Raw genomic sequence first — 10,745 nt, 5'->3', positions numbered from 1 at the left:
CTCCAGGGCCACCGTTGTCCTGCTCCCCGTGGCCACCCCTGCTCTCCTCGGGCAGCCCCGGCCTTCCTCTGCAGTTCTCCATCTGAGCTCACCGCCTCCAACACCATGGCTTCCTCTGAGACTCTGTGCCCCCAGAACGTTGGGCTGTGTTCCTCCACTCAGCCCCATGGACCTGTCCATTCCATGGTATCCCCAGAACCAGCTCCCAAACCTGGGGTGGGGTCGTGCCCTGTGATGGCTGGGGGGAGGGGTGGGGTTCCACATGCAGCCCCCCCCACCCCCTGCATTGCCAGCTGCAGTCCCACCTGCAGCCCTCCCAGGCCCCCCGCTGCCCAGACACCCTCCCAGCAGGAGCAACTGCAGAGCCCAGTGGTCAGAAGGGCAGGTCATGACCCTTCTGTTTTACAAAGAAAAATGGAAGAACAGGAAGGAGAGACCTGGGGAAGCCACGGAGAATCTGCATGTAAGAGAGGAACTTCTGAGAGAGCTGGAGAAGCCCCCCAGGTCACCTCTCCAGGTCTCCCCTCCCTGCTGTGCCTAGACAGTGCCACCCCATGCTCGCAGCTTCTGGTGGTGTCCTCCCAAGATAACCGGGGGGGGGGGGGAGGTGACGAACAACTTGTGTACATTGCTACAGCAGGAGTGGGAGCCCTTTACTGCAGGACAGGAGGGGTACATATACATTCCACACAGCTTATCTTAATTAACATCAACTAGATACAGCAGTCAACCGATAAGGAATCTCCACACTTAATGGCTCGCTGGCGTTACTTCACAAACCACTCCGTCTGGCAAAATGCCAGGCGCAATCTTGACTTGTTTACAGACCTTAACACCCCACAGTGGGCCAGGCACCATGTGCTGTGCCCAGAGGAAGCGCTGATAAGTCTTTGAAGCACAGAGGTGGGTGGGCACAGGGAGGAGGGGTGAATGAGGACTGAGTGGGGTCCTGACCCGGGTGATCTCTCCCCAGGACTCTCGCCTGCTCCTCCGCCTCCTCCTGGCTTCTCCATCTCGGGCCCCTTGGTGGTGTTCCTCATTTGGTGACGTCCCTGGGCTGCGGCCACCTCTGTGGGATCCTGGTCTACGGCCTGGTCAGACTCTACCTCCGCAGGTGCCCATCGATCTGGCAGGGGGGACCTGGCGGGGCTGGGACTCAAGGCCAGCTCTGGCTGCAGAAGGGAAGGCAGGGCTGGAGGGGACACAGGCCAGGAGCTGGAGCAGGTGGACAGAACCCAGGCCAGAGGGGAGGGAGACGGTGGGGGTGAGCGCTGGCCATGACTCCAGGTAGCTGCAGGGACCCCTTTTCCTCAGCCCAGTTTCTCTGTGTTTAAACTGTGGGTCTCGGTCTCTGCCTCGAGGGCAGGGCTGACAGTGGGAGGGTCACATCAGGCATCCAGCAGGTGTCAGGGACACAGTAGTCACATGTTGCCAAGCAAGTGGGGACACAGGGGCCAGAGGTCGACAGGCAGGGAGAAACTGGACGGTGTGGTCAAGACCCCGCCCTGCACTAGCTGGACAGGGGGCCCTGAGCAGGCCACTTCCCCCAGAGCTTCCCCAGCCCCTCCTGGAGGACGCTGAGAGTCCCACCTGTCCTGCAGGATGATGTGGGCATTGGACATGCGCTGGAGGACAGGGATCCCAGTGTCCTGGGCAGAAAGTGGACCAGTGTCTCACCTTGGCACCACCGTCACTTGGGGACAGAAAACTCTTCAAGGTGGGGGTAAGGTCGTCCTGTGCATTGTAGGTCCCTGGCCCCTGCCCACTCAAGGCCAGTAATAAAAACCACCACCACCCCCAGATGAGACCACTAAAATCTCTCCAGGCACCATGAAGTCCATGTGGAGGGCAAGATTCCCCTGGTTGAGAACCACTGGAGTGGATGTTAATTAATAGCAGTGATACTGGTCATGTTGGCAATGATGGTGATGGCGAAGCCTGTTACAATGGTGGTAACCATAGTGACACTGCCAACCATGGAGATTCATTAGTGTAACAGGCAGACGGTCCCTGTGATGGTGGTAATAATCCCGACAATGGTGACTGTCAGCCTTCTGTCACTGCAACAAAACACCTGAGAGAGGCAACTTGTACAGATGAAGGTTGATGTTGGGCCACAGTGTTGGGAAGTCACTCCTGGTTGTTGGTCCCCTTGTCCTGGGGCCTGTGGCGAGGCAGCACGTCACAGCAGGAGTATGATAGGTAGAGCATGCTGGTCACCCACGGCAACCAGCCAGTCCTCATCACCTGGAATTGGAATGTCCAGTCTCAGTTGAGTCCCCAAGGACCCTCCCATACTCCTAGGTATCCAGCACACCAAAATTCTTCTTCACTGAACAAACCTTCATTTTAAAATTTAACCTAAATCAAAACCTAACTGAAATGCAAACCTTGAGATCACAATTATTTGAAAAGTCTTCTAATTTAAAGGTTACACATTTGAAAACATTTTAGTACTGGCTTCATTGAATGTTAAATTTATACTACCTTAAAGGGAGGGTCTCTAGGCTTGAGTTAAAATATGGGAGACACTAGCCATATGTAGGTCTTTAAATTTAAAATGGCTTAAAATTAAATAAGCAAAAAATTCAGGTCCTCAGTCACACTGTCTGTCAAGTGCTTGGCCGCCCTGCGTGGTCAGTGGCCACCACATGGGACATGCAGACACAGACCTTCTGCATCATTGCAAAGGTTCTACTGGACAGTTGCTCTAGGCCAGTTACACGACATGTTTTGAAGAGTAAAAAACAATGTCTTTATCAATAAAAAGTAGAGAGACAATCACAAATGATCCCTCCCCCTGCCACCCCTTGAGAAAGCACCCTGCATGGGACAAGGAAAGGCCCAGGTGGGGACAGAACCTCATCCTCAACAGGGCAGAGAGGGGGCAGCTGGGAAGGAGACTGAGAGTGTCCAGGACGCAGGAGGAGGAGCAGGGCAGGGCAGGCCCAGGAGCCTGGGAGGGCAGGGGGAAAGGCGGGGCTGCTGACCTCCACAAGGCAGGGCTCAGAGGACACCAGGTCTCAGAGCTTCCCGCTGAGCAGGGGGGACCCACCTGAGGCCACATCCCTCCTGGAGCAGGCCCCTCCTGATCTCAGGGGCTGGAGGCTGGAGGGAAGCAGGGAGCCCACGTGGCCAGGGTTCCTGGACCCTCCCCCAGGAGACCATCAGCACCTCTGACCCTCACCTGCACTGGGATAGGATGGGCACCGTCCAGGGCGGATCCTGCTCATCCTTCTTCTGATGTCAAGACAACCTGGTATTAAAAGTCAGGTCTGGGCATGGTGAGGACTAGAGTAGAGGGGACACCCGCAGTTCATCTCCTCCAGCCCCTGGGTCCCCTGAGATGGGGCTTGGTGAGACCTTGGGCTCCTTCAGGCCTCAGTGTCCCCAGGACTTAAGGACCTTGGACCTGACTCCTTCATTCTTCCCCAGGAGGAATCGGGCTACCTGACCTGAGACCTGGAGGACAGTCCCCGTCCAGCAAGGAGGTGAGTGGAGAGCGACGGGGAGGAGCTCAGAGTCCCAACCAGGGACAGCTGCACTGGAAAGGCCTCAGGGTCTCCCTGGCAGGGACAGTCAGGGAGGGAACTTGAAGACAGAGGCTCCTACAAGTCTGAAGACCCCGTCTAGTGTTATGCTCAAGGTCGTGACCCCCAAAAGACCACCAGAGACCAGGAGCGATGTAAGTAGCAAAGAGGTGTTTATTGTGAGCTAGCTCCGTCCTCCGGGCACACACAGCAACTGGTGATGCTGAGATGCCCCGAGCCCAGGGTTTGCAGCAGTTTTATACACTCTTTGGGGAAGGCAGGGAATTCACATACATCATGGCATCTCTTCGCACATCATCACACATCGTGGGAAAATCAATAACAACTCTAAAATATGACTAGCACATTCACTGGTGGGAACAAGTTGGGTAGGGGTGATTGGTTACTACGAGAGGGGGATTCATTTGAACTGATTGGTTTAGGCCACGAGGGGTGTTCGTGCTGAACTACATGGTTTCCCAACACGGCGTTATCAACCACCGTAAATTACTGGGGGTCATCTGGCATCCCAGGTATTTCCCTGTCTCATGCTGATTGGTGGTTGCTAGGGGGTTGCTATGGGTCCTCACCTACCCTGACTGAGTCAGGGACACCTGGTGCTGCAGATCTCTCCTGTTATTTGCAGACAAACAGATCTCTCCTGTTATTTGCAGAGTGGGTGTGTGCCTATGGGTGCTCTGTGGGTCTTTCCACGGACAAGGGTCACATCCCCTTCCTTGGACAAGCTTTGCTCTGAGGTAGAGGCTGGTTTCTCAAAAATGAAGTCACATCAGTTTCTCACTAGGACCTGAGAGATGACATCATGGGCGGCATGGCCACTGGCCCCTCTGCTTGTCAATCAGAGCTGACCAATGGGAGCAGGCTGGGCGGGTCCTGGGCTGAGCTCTGACTCTAACCCTTCACCTCCTCCATCTGCTTCAGTGTTTCCCTTCCCACTTCATTTCCTCAATCCCATGCCCTGGAGTCACCAGAGGGGCTGGAAGGGTCCCCAGGTCAGCACTGCTGAGGACGGGAAAGGAAGCAGCCCACAAATGCCCAAAGACAGACAGTCGCTTCCCTGGGGCGCTGTGGCTTTGACAGTGATGTCATTAGGGGGGTAACCCCAAAAGCACAGGTGACAAAAACTCAAGAAGACAGATGAGATTGTGACAAAATGAAGAGTTTCTGCACAACCAAGGAAGTGACCAGGCAGGTGACAAGGAGAGAAGGGACAGGGTCAGGTGTTCACAAATACAGACACACATGAATCAGGGCTGGACATCCAAGTGCAGAAGGGACACAGATTTCACAGCAAGAAACCACCTGTTAAAATGGACCTGAGTAGATATTTCATTGAAGAAGATTCCTGTGGACAGTAGGCGTATCTTAAAACACTCCACATCACTAGTCATCAGGAATGTGCAAGGCACAACCACAGTGGATGTCCCCAGTCCCCTGCAAGGACACCCAGTGTCAAAAAGAGAAAAGACGAGTGTCAGCAAGACACAGAGGAAGGAGCCCCTGCCCAGTGTCTGTGGGGATGTCCCTCAGCAGAGCCACCCTGTGGAAGAGCAGAGCCCCAACCCTGAGAGAAGGACCCGCCCAGGATCCAGCAGCCCCACTGTGGGGGGTCAATGGCCACAGCAAGAAATGAGCTTGTCAGAGAGACGCCTGCAGCCCACGTCCATTGCTGCACTGTCCACAAGAGCCAAGGCAAGGAGCCAGCCTGTGTGTCCACCAGCAGGCATTTGTATATGAAGAGGTGATGCACACACACACACACACACACACACAGTATGACGTGCAGCGTATTTCAGCACAGCCAAGAGAGCTCCTTCCAATCTCCCATGACACAGCAACAGGGCACACACTGCCGGGCACAGAGCATCTCCCACAGCACAGGGTGTGCCAGGTGGGAGCGCAGAGGGGCTGGTGGGGTTGAGGGTGCTCACCTGGGAGTCCCTGTGCTCAGCCCTCCACGCTGTAGGCGAGTGTCACAGCTCAGTGCTGCACAGAATGAGCAGATGCCATCTCTGTCTGTCCATAAGGGAGTGACATTAATGATGGTAACAACAGAGCACAGCAGTGAATATTCACAAGAGCCGCGTTGTGCATAAATACGGGACATTTTATTTGTCAGTTGGACCTCATTGAAGTGACTGTTCTTTGGGGAGTAATATGGGAAAATCTGCCCAGATTAAGGTCAAGAAACTCTTTCCTTGAGTTTTCTTGTTGTGCTTTTACAGATTTAGGTCTTGTGTTAAGTCTTTATTCCATTTTCAGTTGTTTTTCTGTGTAGTACAATAAGTGTTCACTTTCATTCTTCGGCATGTGGATATCATTTTTCCTAGAGTTTTTAGACTGTATTTAGGTATGATGCTGCTGATAAATACTTTTTAAATTAATTTTCGATTAAGATATAATTCGTGCACACCAAAAATTGACCTGTGTTAAAGTGCACAGTAGGTATTTTAGTGTATTCCCAGTTGTGCAGCCATCGCCATCGTCTACTTCTAGAACATTTCATCGTCACTCAGAACCCCAGTGTGCTCTAACCTGCACTCTCCCAGCTCCCAGCCCCAGGACCAGAAATCCACTAATACACTCTCTGTAACCATGGATTCATCTGCTCTGGGCATTTTTTAGAAATGAAATAAAATAATCTATGGTTTTTGGGGACCTTCTCTCTCTCACGGAGCATGTTTCCAGGCTCTTGGTGTCATTTCTCAGTGCCCCTTTGGTCTTTATGGTTGAAGAATCTCCCACTGTATGTAGAACACATTTTATTTTACACATTCACTAACTAATGGACATTTCTGTTATTTCCACACCTTGGAATAAATTACAAACCCATGAATCACACTGCTGTGACTGGGAACTACCTTTTGGTTCACAGCTAATGAAAAATCCCTGTTGTAATTTACAACTCTAGAGAAACTCTGTCTCACTTAATCCCCAGCAACCTGGGACTTAGATCTCAGTATCCCTTCACATAGAATGGCATAGACCCAGAAGAGTCCTGTGTCTGGACCAAAGGATGGGAGGAGCCATTGGTTTGACAGGTTTCAGATTCAACTCGACTCCAAATGGAGTGCCCTTCTCAGGATTTCATGTAGCTTTAAAACCTGCGATATAAGCATGATCAAGTTCATTCTATCACGTCCATCTCCTCATGAACAAGCTATGAGACTAAATCAGCTGGTCCTGACCACCTTGTAAGGTTGGTAAGACATTCCAGGAAAGAGCTGTAAAATGCACAGCAAGACGAGTTACAGACATTTTCAGCTGTGACCTGATATGACCCACACAGTGTGCCAGCAAAGGGATCTAGGTTCTTCCTCATCATAAACTGGAAGTCAGAAGGCCTGATCTTTGTCCTTACTTCCTGGGTGAGTCTCAGGAAAGTCACTTCCCTCACTATTGGACTCTCCCAAGAGTGGCAACCAGTGGTACCCACGCTGGGAACTCACTACTTCTCTCTTGTTAAAAAAAAAAAAATTCAAATGAACTGCCTGATTTTGTGTCACATTCCTGGCGAAAAAACACTCAGGGTCACTCAAGTGAACTGGGCAGCGTGAAATAACCACACAAGGGACAGAGATACCTTTTTCTTTGGGGGTGCTGTGATGGCTCCTCTGACCTTAAAGTTCCACAGAAAGAGAGAGAGAGAGAGAGTGCCAGGGAGTGCTGACCCATTTTATTAAGGAGAAGCCATTCAAATGAGGCCAGGGGTCAGGTTTCAAGGGGCTGAGTCTAGCTTTGTGATGTCCACTGTCAGCAGGTTGACTGACATCTAGGAAGGCCACACCCAAGGGCAGAGCAAGAGAAGGGGACACACAAAGGGAGTTTCCATGGAACATTCCATCCCAAACAGGGCAAAGGGGTAATATCACAAAGGAACAGGTGAGCGTAGCTGGACCCATGAGGCTGCAGGAAGGCACACCTACGCATGAAGACACATTTGGCGGCATTTTTACTCCTCTCAAGACAGGGGTCTACAGCCACTTGAAAGTGGCCAGATCACTGGAAGTGACCAACAGGACCTCAAAGCAATCAGGAGAGGAAAATGCTGGTCACATGGCATGGCGCCTCCCACAGTTGTGAATCCTAGTTAGCTGTGTACTAGTGGAAAAGCTAGGCTCCTCTGCTAGTATAGAGCTATGCTCACCTGTGGGCTGGGGGGCGGTGGGGGGGCACGGGCGGGGCTGGGGCTGGGGGGCTGGGGGGCGGTGTCTTGGGAGTTGGCAGGGGGCAGTTCTTACTTGGGGAGGCTTCTCTTGACCACACTCATAAAAGCCCACCACCCTCCAACCCAGACCCTCCCTTCCTCTTGGTTGATCCTCCTAATCTCCCAGGTGACATTCGCACCACCAGAGCAGGAGAGTCCCATGTGTTCCACATCCCTGCCAAGGGGTGATGAAGGCCTCTGTGTGTGTGTGTGTGTGTGTGTGTGTGTGTGTTAGGGCCGACCATGATTTTAATTTGCATTTCCCTGAGGGCTAATGTTATTTTCTATTCTTATAAACCATTTCGAAATGTCTCTGGGTTGTGGCGTACCAGTGTAAAGTCTATATTCATTAAAATAACATTTAGTTGTTTTTTATTTTTATTTTTATTGTTTTATAGCAGTTGTGCATTTGGATAGGAATACTTTTTTAGTTACACACATTGCAAATATCTTCAAGTCTTTGCTTGCCTTTCACTCTCTTAGTGTTGTTTTTCTAAATATTTATTATTGTTATTTATTAGGAATTAAACCAAGCCTGCTTTACTACTGAGCTAAATCCCCAGCCCCATTTATTTATTTATTTATTTGAGACTTTTGCTAAGTTGCTTAGGGCCTTCCTAATGTTGCTGAGGCTGGCCTCATACTTTCAATCCTCTTGCCTCAGCCTCCTGAGTCACTTGGATTACAGATGTGTGCCACCACACCTGACATAATGCTTTTAATATTGAGAGAAGTTGTTAGAATTTTTACTGAAATTTAATTTAACATTTTTCAAAAATTAGGGGCTGGTTTTGTAGCTCAATGGTAGAGTGCTTGCCTCCCACCTATGAGGCACTGGGTTCGATCCTCAGCACCACATAAAAATAAACAAAATAAAGGTATTGTGTCCATCTACAAGTAAAAATTATTTTTTTAAATATGGCTAATTATTTTTGTGTACTGGTTAGGAAATATGAGCCCCACAAGGTGGTAAATTATTCCTTTTTGCTTTAGGAGCTTCACTGTTTTACAGTCACACTGAAGTCTATTATATATACCAAATTGATATTTGGGTGTGATATGAAATGTGGATCCAGGTTAATCCTTCTTTGTTTAGATTTCTAATGCCTTTGGCACCAATTATTGAAAACACCATTTCTCCCCTGAATCCCTGTGGCCCTTAATCACCCCCCAGTTCTCTGTGTTCACAGGTCTTTATTTAGGTGCCCTATTCTGTCCCAGTGGCCTGTTTATCTCTGCTTCCACCAAAACCAGTGTCTTAGTTACTCTAACTTCATCCAAGTCTGAAAGTCAGGCATCTTCAGGATTCCAGCTTTCTATTACTGCAAGAATGTCTTCATTTTTCAACTGTTTTGCATTTTCTTATAACTTTGAATCAACTTGTGAACCCCCCTCCACACACACACCTGCCAGAATTTTGATTGGAATTTACTGAACTTAGGAAAAGTTTGGGGTGAAATGATCACAAATGTGGTACAATATTCTTTTAATTGTTTTTGTGAAAATAAACATGAAATAATAATTATGGTTTTAACCATTTTAAGGTGTAATTGTCAGTGTCATTAAAGACAGAGGTTTCAGTTTGGGGTGTCATGGTGGGGACCCTGGCATGGACGTTCCTGCTGGTGGGCAGCTCCATTTCCCTGTGGTCCTGCGTATCTGGCACATCCTCAGCACGATGCTGGCCTCCAGAATGAGCTGGTGCTCCTCTCTCCACACATTATGGGGAGATTGAGGTCCATGTTAGCCCCACATGGTCAGTAGAGGTGACCAGTGAGGCCATCTGGGCAGGACTGTCCTGGTGGAGGTCTGGGGTTAGGGACTCATCTTCTTGCCGGTGTGAGGTCTGCTCAGAGGCTCTGCCTGCTCATGGCTCAGACTGTGTAGGTTGCAGGTTCCAGGAATCTGTCCTCTCACCCAGGTGGGGCCACTCATTAGCAAGGACTGTCCCAGGGGCACAATTAATCATCTTCATTTCTCTAAAGTCATGGGGATATTCTCATTTTCATTTACGACTTTCATGATGTGAGATTCTCTACTTGGTCAGTCTAGCTACACGTTGGTCAATTCTGTTTGATTGTTTTAAGAAGCAGTTTCTTGTTTGCTTGATTTTCTGTGACTTTTCTGTCCCGGTGTCATGGTGTCTGTGTGACCGTGGTTCCCCTCTGTTAGGTTTGTACTTTGGTCTTTGCCTGACGTCAGGTCGCTGGTTGGAGACCTTTCCTCCCCAGGTCAGCTCTTATGCTCACATTTCTCTCCAGCTCTGCCCCCTGGACCCGTGGATCCTCACACTGTGTCCCGCTGCTCCTCATCTGCAGGAATTGTCGGGTCTCCCTGGGGAGTTCTTTGCCCACGGGGTGTTCGCAGTTGGTGTAGGATTTCCACATCCCTGTGGCTCTCTGCTCTCCTCTTGGGATGGATTTCTGGTCTCCTTCCATCATGATAGGAAAAGATGCCGCGCGATTCCAACCTTATAAAATCCATGACGACCTGTGTATGGCCCAGGGGTCCTCCTGCCCCAGCAGATTATCCTGTTGATAAATCTCCTTCTGAGTCCAGGTTTGTCCTTTCCGTGAGACTGCAGGGTGACGTCCGCCCTCATCCTGGCTGCCTGGCCCTTGGGCACAGACCCAGGTAACTCTGGAGGACCCTGATGTACAGGACCCGGCTGCTCCTTGGCTCCTCTCTCTTGGCCAACTCCTGCCTCCCCTCCAGGTGCCGCTGGAAGGAACTTCTTCCAGGGAACCTCTCCAACCTCCACTGCCAGGAAAGGACTCTGAGATGTTCTCATTAGTCACAGGCTGGAGAACGGAGGAGGAAAGAGACAAGGGAGGTTTGTGACAATGACGGTTCCAAGCTAAATCAAAAAAGAAAGAAAAAAAATGGCTCCCCCTCCCTCTCCTGCAGGTTGGAGACCCCCCATCAAGGTGACATCCTTCTGCTCTTAGATCCAACCAATCAAGGAGCAGCAACACCTTCCCTCCCTG

Source organism: Marmota monax, unplaced genomic scaffold (assembly GCF_021218885.2).
Source record: "Marmota monax isolate L192 unplaced genomic scaffold, Marmota_monax_Labrador192_F-V1.1 WCK01_AAM20220418_F8-fsc00160, whole genome shotgun sequence".
NCBI classification, from domain to species: Eukaryota; Metazoa; Chordata; class Mammalia; order Rodentia; family Sciuridae; genus Marmota; species Marmota monax.
Note: the sequence above shows the minus strand (reverse complement) of the source record.